At 38.5% G+C, this 11,198-nt stretch overlaps 1 pseudogene; it reads left to right on the forward strand.

Annotated features, from left to right (window-relative positions):
* On the forward strand, window positions 1–3,417 carry LOC146618535 (spastin pseudogene; annotated as a pseudogene).
* The last annotated feature ends 7,781 nt before the right edge of the window (window positions 3,418–11,198 follow it).

The following is an 11,198-nucleotide window of genomic DNA, read 5'->3' on the forward strand; positions in this document are numbered from 1 at the left end:
ATGTCGACCAAAACAATTGCAAGTAAGCCAAAGTCAGTTCCTAAAAGTCAACCCGCAGGTGTTTCCACCACCATCAGACCCTCCACTTCTGTAAGACCTCCATTAAGAATAACTGATGCAAAGAAAACCACTCGGGTGGGAAAAACTCAGAATGGAAGACCGGCAGCTGTGAAACAGCCCCCGAAGAGGGATATGAAAAAGAATGTGGACAGTAAACTGGTCAGCTTAATTACAAATGAAATTGTATACAGTGGAGCGACTGTGTCATTTGATGACATCGCAGGGCAGGATCTGGCAAAGCAAGCACTTCAAGAAATTGTCATCCTTCCTGCCTTAAGACCTGATCTCTTTACTGGTCTGAGAGCTCCTGCACGTGGCTTGCTTTTATTTGGCCCACCAGGAAATGGGAAGACCATGCTCGCCAAAGCAGTTGCTGCAGAGTCTAATGCAACATTCTTCAACATCAGTGCTGCTAGTTTGACCTCCAAATATGTGGGAGAAGGCGAGAAGCTCGTACGAGCACTCTTTGCAGTTGCAAGAGAGAGACAGCCCTCAGTAATCTTCATCGATGAAGTGGACGGCTTGCTCTGTCAAAGGAGGGAGGGGGAGCACGACGCCTCTCGCCGTTTAAAAACTGAGTTCCTCATTGAGTTTGACGGGTTGCAGTCAGGAAAGGATGACAGAGTACTTGTAATGGGAGCAACGAACAGGCCCCAGGAGCTCGATGAAGCAATATTAAGGCGCTTTGCAAAAAGAGTATATGTGACCTTACCCGATGAGAAGACAAGATTTACGCTGCTGAAAAATCTTTTGGGAACGCACGGGAGTCCACTGAGCCAAGACGAACTGTCCTGTCTTGCAAAAGTGACTGAAGGATATTCAGGGAGCGATTTGACAGCATTAGCCAAAGATGCTGCACTTGGCCCAATAAGAGAGTTGGCACCAGAACAAGTCCGTGTTATAGCTGCTGCTGAGGTGCGCAACATTAAGATAAAAGACTTTGAGGATTCTCTGAAGCAAATCAAACCAACTGTTAGTCCAGCAACTCTTAACATGTACACCAAATAGAACAAAGATTTTGGTGGTCCTTCTTCAATAAATCCAAATCCAGTCAGGCTGGATGAAACAGAGTGCAAAAATAAAGAGCTTCTTCAAGAGAAAGAGCAACAGGAAAAAGAAAAAAAACGTATTCTCCAGGACTTGGAGAGAAGAAATCTACAACTGAACAAATTAATACAATGAAGGACAGAACACCTGAACTGGAAGGAGAAGTATTGGAAAAACGACGTTCAAAGATGCAGCGTAGGATCAATGAAATGGCGAAAAAACACTCAGAGGTCATTAATGAGATGTTGTTGAACTCAGACAACTTGAAGTGTGAAAACGCTGAAATGCTTGCACAAAAGCAGCAACAAGAGAAAATAAATGAAGACCTGCAGCGTAAGCTTCAAGAAATCACAAGAAGAAATGAGCAGTTAGAAAAGATGCACAAGGAAAAACAACAGCAAAATACAGACAAGTGCAATCTATTAAAAGAAATGGAGCAAAGATGCCAGAAACTTGAGAAGGAAGTTGAAGAAACAACCGATCAGTTGAGAACCCTCATCCTAGAGAAAAAAGTGGTCGTGGAAAAGCTCATGGAAAAGAAGAAAAAACGTTTCCGCTTCTTCTGGAGGAGGGACACTCCTGCTTTTTCTACTCTTTCTATTTTTTCTACTGCTGACGTCACCTCGTCTCCCTCCACCTCTGTTCCATCTTAATTTTCACCTCTCCTCTCCCCTTCTCTCCTAACACTTCTTCCCTCTCTCCTTCATCTTTTTTCACCCCAACCAGTCCCGGCAGTTGACTGCCCCTCGTGAGCCTGGTTCTGCCGGAAGTTTCTGCCCGTTTAAAGGCAGTTTTTCTTCCCCACTGTCGCCTAGTGCTTGCTCAGAGGGGATTGTTGGGGTTTTCTCTTTTCTTTTTTTTCCCCTTCTTATTACCATTTTCCTTTATTTACCGATTTGTTTTGTTTACTTTTCTTTTACGTTGTTTCTTTATTTACTTGTTTAACTTTTTTTCAACTTATGTAATAAACTAATAAACCAATTGAATTTATCCTCTGCGTATTTTACATCTAATCTTTAAAGAATATTTCCAAAACATTTTCAAACATCACGATCTGTCTTTTGTTTGCTTGTTAAAACCCCGTAAATGGTGAAGTAAAAACCCTGTGATATGGTTTAAAACATCAAAATAGACTAAACAACTAGTCTAAAACTAAGAGACACAGGATAAAGTTGGTGTGAAGGTTTCAGTCTGTGAATGAATCTAAGCACCATCACCTTAACTTTAAATTCATCTCTGTTACCCTCTTTGTGACTGAACTCTGACCGTGAGCACCACAGCCACTGCGCACCAGTCACACGCACTTTAAATCCATCACAGTAAACCAGTTAGTTTACCTCAGTTTGTTTTGCAGCACATTTCACAACATGCAAAAGCATAATGTGCCATGTACAGACTCAAAATCTGATTTAAAAACATGAGGACTGACCTGTAAGCTTTACATTTACAGTTTATCACATACCACTGAGCAGTTCTTACCTGTAATTCTAAGCCCTCTTCTTCCTTTTCTGGTTTAAAACATCAAATTAGACTAAACAACTAGTCTAAAACCAAGAGACACTTAAATATTAAGTTAAACCTCTGGGGTTGCCGGACGCGCCGGCGCGTCAAAATCACATGACCAATTTAAGACGACACAGCTACAAGATGCAGCGATTCAGAGGCTGTATCCCAATTCAGGGTCTGCAGCCTTAAAGGCCGCATTTTAAGGCCGATTACGTCACCATGCCAGTCTCCTATTGCCAGAGGCTGAAGTGTGTGTGCAGTCACCAGGTGATAATCTGATATCGTCTACTTCCCCACTGATGTTAAGTAATATGAAAAAAATAATGAATCCCACCTTAGGCCGAATGTGTGACTCTCTTCGTAGTGGAAGAGAGAATGAATCTTCCCATCCGAATTCACGGCAATCAGTCTGTCAATCAAATCCTGTGGAGTAAAATGAGAGGCTTTGAACAAGAATGCACCGGATAGGGTGCAAAACGAAAACTGTGTGGAAATTTACAATGGGTAAGGTGGAGAACGTATATCAGTCTCAGTGTGAGAGGGTTTATTTGAATGCGTTTGAAGTAAAACAAATGGGTGGGTGGTGTTTGGAGGCCAAATAAAAAGTGCAAACATGCCCTCAGATGGATGACAAAAAAAAACTGCAGTGTGTGGAAAAGAAGAAGAAGAAAAACACTTACAGGTATGGAGGTTGGCATCTCCCTCAGGGTGTATTCGCTTTTGTTGGCCAAAGACTGTCGGCCCAGCAGTTGCCACACCGACTGGGAAGAGGAGAGGAGGTTGACCAAGTACAGGAAGGACTGAAGAGGAAAGTAAATACAGCAGCTGTTAGAGAGAAAAAATGTATTTGCTTTTAAAGACCATTGTGAATGCATTTGTGCACGTCATGGATTGATCAAATCCTAACACATAATAATAATATAACACTATTCAACTACAAACACTACCGATAATATGACAAATAATATCTGTAGTATTCAAAGCAAAACAAAATGTAAAAAGAATTTATGATTGCAAAGATAAAACATGGTTTACCACACTCTCAAAACTGAATAAGACATATATTCTGAGCAGAGTGGTTGAGCAGAAACCTATTGCAGCCTGAAGAATATTAAACTACAGGAAAGCTCCCTGCATTTTTCACTGGGTCTGGTAGAACAGGGAAAACATATCATCAAAAGCATCAAAGGAAAAAAAGAGAGACACTTGCACAAACGAGCTACAACTTAGATTATATTAAACAGCTTCAAAGAAACGTAAAGAAAAAAACAAGATACGATGGATTTTTTTTTCTAAAATAGAAATATCTATACTTTCATGTGTCTTCTGATGTTTCTGTGCATGTGTGAACTTATCTTCATATGTACTACCAAACCTCCTACTGTACTTAGCACAGATTAAAGCAAAGACTCGAGTTAATTCACCAAAGTGCTGGTGTGTGTATATTTAGTTTTCCTTTGACCTCAGCATATATGTATAACCCACTGATAAGGCAGACTTTAAAGTCGCCTGTGGCAGGACACAGTTTACACATCACTGGCTGTCCGTATTCACTTGGCTAGTCTCTCTGAGAGAGATGACTTGGCTGCTGTCAGAGGCCAAGCATCAGACACACACAGACAGGCTCACGCTGGAGCTTGTTGAAGCTTTCCTGAGAGAAATTCTGCCAAAAACATAACTAAAAATGCAGTCTTATGAAAGTAAGGCTTATTTGCCCAGACACCCATAAACCAATCAGCAAAAAGCCTTTCTTGTTAACAAAATCACTATTGCCAGTTTCTTAAATATGAATATTCACAAGTGAATTTTCTACATGGCTGCTGGTATCACAGCAACACATGGACCACTATTCTGAGTCCTGGGTTAATAATAATTGGAATCAATTTAATTTTAATCAATTTAAACACCTTTGTAACCAGTGAGCTAAAAACATGATGGAAAAGCAAAACTTCTAAGAGATCTGTGTCTGTACTATTATGTAGATATCTAAAAATTGGGGCATTGTGGGCTCCAGGAAGTTTCTCCTTCTCCCTCTCTCTCTCACACACACACGCACGCACATACATACAATACCTTAATGCAACTCCTATCTGTGGGGTCAATGGGAGTTGGTTTGGGACGGACCACTCTGATGTCGTCACTGCTGCACTCAAGAACAGACCATAGCTCTAGTACCAGGGCCCGAATAAAGCCTGAGACAGAACACGGAGAAATTTGTTGTACCAAACATTTATTTGAAATAGCAGCAACTAAAATTATTAACAGTGCTTTAATAAATAAACGACTGACTTTGTTATTGTGTCCAATCTTTTAAAGAAATCTGTCTTTGCATTGCTGGCACCGTTTTGATTGGAGGATTTGAATCTCAGGAAGGAAGGAATTTATAATGCCACTCCCTTTGATCCCATTTAATCTCTTCCCTGTTGCACTTTGGCCTGTCAGTAACTACATTTGAATTTTGCAGCTCAAGCTTGCACATAAAGGCTGGATAAAAACGTTAATGCAATCAAAATGTACGCAGCCCTCGCTGGAAAACTGGGGATACAGTACAGTACATAAATGATGAAGCAAAGACAAAACATTAGTGTCATGGAAGAAGAAATAGTCAGTGCATCACGGGAAGCTCCCAGCAATAAAACCTGCATTTGTATTGACACATAAACCTTAATTTGTGAGCAATTTTCAGTGTATTTCAGTTAAATTAATGAGACAAATATAACAAAAGGGATTTTATACTTAGAAGAAGAATATGAAATTGAAATATTAAACTAAGAAAACTATAAATACTGCAGTTCTAGAGTTACAGATATACAATTAAGCTTTGCATATCAGTGCTGTATAACCCAGGGAATGTACTTTTTTTTTTTTTATAATTGAATAGTAATGGAAATCATGAACTGTTTTTCAGAGGTCATAGATCAAATGAGCAGTAGAGTTTTTCTCACAGAATGGTTCTTTCACATAGAAAGCAGTGTGTGCTGCAGGTTTAGCAAATGGCCCATCATTTGTATCTCCAGTGTCTGTTGAAGTGTACAGTATCTGTGTGTGTGCATGACCGTCGGTGCTCTCTGCTCACTCGGGTTCAGAGGTACAGGGAGGAGGCTCAGCAGGAGTAGAGGCAGCTGCTTCATCACAAACATGCCAGGTGCAGGCGGTAAAGGCCCTTTCTGTTTCCTCTCAACCCTCCTGCCAAAGCCATAGAACTCTGCCGAGGTGAACCAGACAACACAATATAGACATTTTTCCCTGTTCCTACATGGAAACACAAGATCAAACGGGCATTTTTTTTTGGCATAAATATGTATATCATATCGGACTCAGTTTGTTCCTGTTATTGTTTTTGCACTGTACTTGTCATCCATTCCAGTGAAACGATGCAGAAGGTTGTAGGTTGTGCAATAGTGCCATCTAGAGGTGAAGTAACATCACACTGCCCGTGCTCTTGTCTCGTCACGGTGTTTGCGTGTTTCTCCCTCTCTGCACACTCAGCGTTATATTCACAATATGTGGAAAATATATTGATATTGAATGTTCAAATATGAGGATATGTATAATGTATAGGTTGACTTTGCTCTACCTACACTTCTGGCAGAGCAGCAGTTGCAATGCGAACACATAATTAAACGGTGTATTTATAGGAACAGATTTCTTGCCTATGGCAGACAAAGTGATTTTAAACGTGTAAAAGGTTTCATTCACAGATGATTTATTACTATCACACCCTGGAGACTTTATAAAGAGCACTGCTGCAAAAGCAGCCTAAACAAACTTGTACAGTAGGTCACGCTGGTTTAGTTTTTCATCAAAATGCTTTTTTTCTTTTACTATTATTTTTGAAAACGTTACAGCACTGGTGGACATTTCCTACCAAATAAGAACTAGACACTACTGTTATGTAGTGGTTAATTGGAAAACTGTTTTATCACGAATTTCTTATTTAGAAATAATTAAAATTTTATTTGATGTTTTTTTTTTTTTGGATGGATACTGTTATTGCAGTGATGCTGTAATTAAACTGTCTTCACCCCAGTAGAATAATTGCATGACTCCATCACTGAAGTGGAGGGTTTGCTTTGGAGGGGAAACGCACAGTGTCTCTTTAGTAGCATGGTGGTTGGATCCCACATTTGTTTCTTATGTAACATTGTAAATAGCTGCTAAGACAGCATATCTATTGGACAAGCACATATTATACATACTTTGCACGTGCAATATTTAAACATGTAGGCTAGAGAATGACTTTCAGTTGTATTATTTATTAGACGAATACTAATTATCACTGTAAATATGAAAATCTGTACAAAACATCAAAGCATTAAGAATACTTGCAATAAAAAGAAATTTTCTAAATGGTGCTGTTTGTCTTATTATGCAGTAGACTTGAGATCTCAGTAGTTATTAGTTCAAGATCAGGACACAGTGTTTAAGGGATTGTACATTTCAAAATATAATTTACTTTGAAGCGATCTGATCCTATGCCATGACATTTAAAACATTAACATAATGCTCACTTAAATTGAAAAAAAATCTCTCACTTTGTGATTTTTAAAAAAGCAAATAGAATGCATTTATCAAACACTTTTAGTTGATGTTTGTTATGGAGTAGTGGCAGAAATCTTTAGCCATTCCTCGTTGCCTCAGGAGCAATGATTTTATTGAACATGTGCAAACATAAATGGAAATATACGTAAAATAGAGTTTATAACAATATAACAAGCTTGAAAGTCAATATTTGGCATTGTAACTGTTATTCTTCAGTTCTAGTTTTCTTGTCATTTCCACAGGAACAGTTTTCCAGGCTTCTTGAAGGATATTCAGAGCACGTCTTTGGGTGTTGTCCGCCTTTTGTTCCGTTCTCGTGTCACAATGATCCCACACTGCTTCAGTAATATTGAGGTCTGGGCTCTGGGGAGGCCAAGCCATGACTGATGCTGTTCTATTGTATGTTTTTCTATCCAGGTATGCTTTTACTGTACTGACAGTATTTTGGGGATCATTGCTATCCTGAAAAATGATGCATTTGCCAATCACATGCTTTCCCAATGGCATTACATTGTGGATTAAAATCCATTGTTACTTTTCTATATTCAAGATTCCATCAATCAAGAGTTTCCCATCCTTAAGAATAGCTTCTTCTTCTTCTAACAATTTCTGACAAGGGTTCAGCAAACGGTAGATGAATCAGCTGAAGGGCTAGATGCACCTTTCAGGTCCTGTGTTGGGTCTTAACTCGATTTTCCCCTCTTATTTCTTAAGGACATGACTTTCAGATATTGTTAATTTGCTGTAGAGGGTGTGTGTGGTTGAAAGGCAAGGCCTGAAGAGGAAATGAGGGTTAGGTGAGAGGAATGGTGGAAACATTGGGGTAAAACTTGGATTCACTTATTATTAATTATTAAACACTTATTATTAATGGAGCAGTAACACTGAGAAAAAAATCATCAAACTTTTACTCCTACTGACAAAATTAATCAAAAGCATTTTTAATTATGAACATTAAAAGTACTATTGAATGGGAAAAATCACATCTATCTGGATTTCTTTGCTTGTTGATTTCCAAACTAATATAAGTATTTTTCTGTACCTTTGCACTGATTTTCCCCTTTAACTGAATTTATCCTGCCAATGCTTTTTTGCATGTGCCCTTTGCTGCTAGAAATCAGATCATCTTTTTCATATAAATCTATGTACAAAAAAATACATAGATAGCTTTTAAAGCTGGAATCGGTCTTTGACTTTGCCTTTATTCTTCATTGCTGTATTACCTTTCCTCCTTCTGACCTTACTCTTTATGGCCACTTTTAGCATAAATATAGCATCTGGTTTAGCAAACCTTATAAAGGGAAAATCGATCTGAGGAATGGGAACAAAGCAAAAGTCATCATGAACGTGTCAGTTGAGGCTGTTAATCAGTGGGATACTGCAGGTCACCCTGCTTAAAAGCTGTCCCAATCCCTCTTTACGTGAAGCCTTTGCTTTTATTATATACTTCATATAACATATCATATTTATTTCTAACCACCATGACACCACAAGAGGGAAGCATTAGGCACTGAGATGGTGAAACTGCAACTGATAAAAATGCAGTTCATACATATAATGCAGCAAGCTAATCGATCTGTTGAAATTCACAAACACTTCTGCAGAGTAGATACATTCATTTCATTTTGTAGAATAAAAATATAATTTCCTGCCTTGTTTAGTATCACTATAATAGAAGGACACCGGCGCTAACAGTAAAAGTAAAAGTAAAAGCTATTGATACCAATTATTTTTATACTATATCCTCACTTCACAGTGAGAACCAAAATCTGTTTCTTCTTTCTTTTGTACTAAACATGTTCTCACACTCTGGAGCCATTTTGGTGCAAAGTCAGCAAATTTTATAATTTATAAATTTTTCAATTTTATATTTTATATTCCCCTTGCCATAAGAGCTGGGTAACACCCAAATTTCTCATCTGTGCAGTATTAAAGGTTTATCCTATTCTATTCTAAAACTTTAAAACTGTTTTTATTCTAGTATATAACTTTTATGATCACTGAAATTAAAGTTAATATAGATATAGCTTAAAAATAATTGGACAAATAAGTGCCTGGAGATGTTACCAAAATGGCTCCAGAGTGTGAGAACATGTTTAGTACAAAAGAAAGAAGAAACAGATTTTGATTCTCACTGTGAAGTGAGGATATAGTATAAAAATAATTGGTATCAATAGCTTTTACTCAACAATGAACACATAAGGTGAAGTAAACGTAAATCACAGTCTGATAAAAACCCTTTAATAAAGCACATTCAGTACATGTTCTGAAGCTATTACTCTGGCTCTGTTTGGGGTCATTGTCACGCTACAGAATGAACTTAAGCGATCTGATTATTTTGCATGATAAAAGATCTAATTGTAGTTCTAGTCTCTAGTTTTGACATGCTCTCTGCAAAAAAACCCCCAAAACAACAAAAACTAAAACAGCGGGATGCTTCACCATGCTTCGCTGCCAACATCTGTGCCTAAAGAGTTGTGCACAGTATTGTGTGTTGTATCATCTGTTACCCTTGCTGCAGTGGGTTTTATGAAATTGTCACATTTTCATACAGTGTTGCTGTTCTGTCAAGTAATTACATCTGTATCTCTGCTGCTTTTTTCCCGAGGCAGAGCAGAGAGCAGGCTGGGGTGACAGCTGCAGTGACACTACCCTCCAATCACAGAAAACATACAGCGCCACATGGTGCATATTAGAGCAAAATCATATTTGACAACTGTGAGTTCTCTGCTCTGACATTAAACCATAACCTCTTTCATTAAGTGCTCACAGGGAGCTGCAGGACACTGCTGGTCAGAACAATGCAAACTATGATACAATAATGTCAATGAATTACATTCATTTTCTAGATTTTTTGTCATCCTTTAAAAATAGCTCCATTTTTTTACATGCTAAAATCTACAAATTATACAAATTTCCATCCCCATAAATACAACCTTATCTAAGTAACGCAGTGAGTTTATTTGATCAGTTTGTCCTTGTTAGCATTTACTGCTGGCTTACATTTAGCAGGACTTTAACCAACATATGGTAATCCTATTTCACGCCAGAGAACGATGAGCAGTCTCTTCGTTAAGAGTCTGATCAGCATTCAGTGTTATGTTAGCATGCAGGCTCTGTCCCTCAGAGCCGCCTCACTCCTCTCTCCCCCTCTCTGCTAGAAACAGGCCCTTGTGCTCCCAGCAGTCTCCTCCTGTTTTATTTACATCTTAAGCATTTAAGCTGATGCTTCATCCAGAGCAGTTTAGCGAGAGTAAGCAGTAGGAGGTCAGTGTCTGATTCAAGGACACTATTTACAGGACATATGGTTGCTTCAGGATTGAACCCATAACTTGTCATTTATAGAACAGTCCCTTTAATGTTCGGCCACCTGGCTGCTTTATTTGTGGCTGGGTAATATTGTGTAGAAGCGCTTTTATAAAAAATGTGATGAAAGTACTCTTAAGTCGAGTTGGTGTAAGTTACAGCAGATGCCATGCAGCTGGAAGCTGAGGGTGAAATCTCTTTTGAAGTAGTCTATTTTGGGGGATGATTTTGAGGACTAATCTCACAGCATGCCGAAAATATTTTGACCACAACCATGAAAATGGATGGAGCAGTTAAAAGGAGAGCAGGCCAGCATGGTAGCTCATCTTTGCTGTCTCTACCTTATTTATAGTCCAGAAAAGCAAAATAAAGCATGAGTTTAGCAGCAAAAAATTACAAACAAGCTTGAAAATAAAATTAAACTGAAAAAAATAAGCATACTAATTAAAGTATGACAAATTTAAAGACTGCAGATGTATCCTAAAACACAGTAACAAAGCACAACCCAGGAAACCAGTTGTTTATTGGAAGACAATCTTGGGAGCAAAAATCCAGCTGATCACACTTATGCAATTTAATATATGACATCATATACATCTCAGTACGTTAATAATTTCAGCCTTTAAGGCCTCCTGCATTTCCACTATTGGTACTTTTGTGCATTCCTGATTCAATCCTCCTCTCTCGTTCATGTTCCAACCCTTTGTCCAAAAAAGTGCTTCCTATGTTTGACTAGG

This window comes from Diplotaxodon limnothrissa, linkage group LG14 (genome assembly GCF_057381915.1).
Source record: "Diplotaxodon limnothrissa isolate DT_005_m linkage group LG14, D_limnothrissa_male_GT1.1, whole genome shotgun sequence".
Taxonomy (NCBI): Eukaryota; Metazoa; Chordata; class Actinopteri; order Cichliformes; family Cichlidae; genus Diplotaxodon; species Diplotaxodon limnothrissa.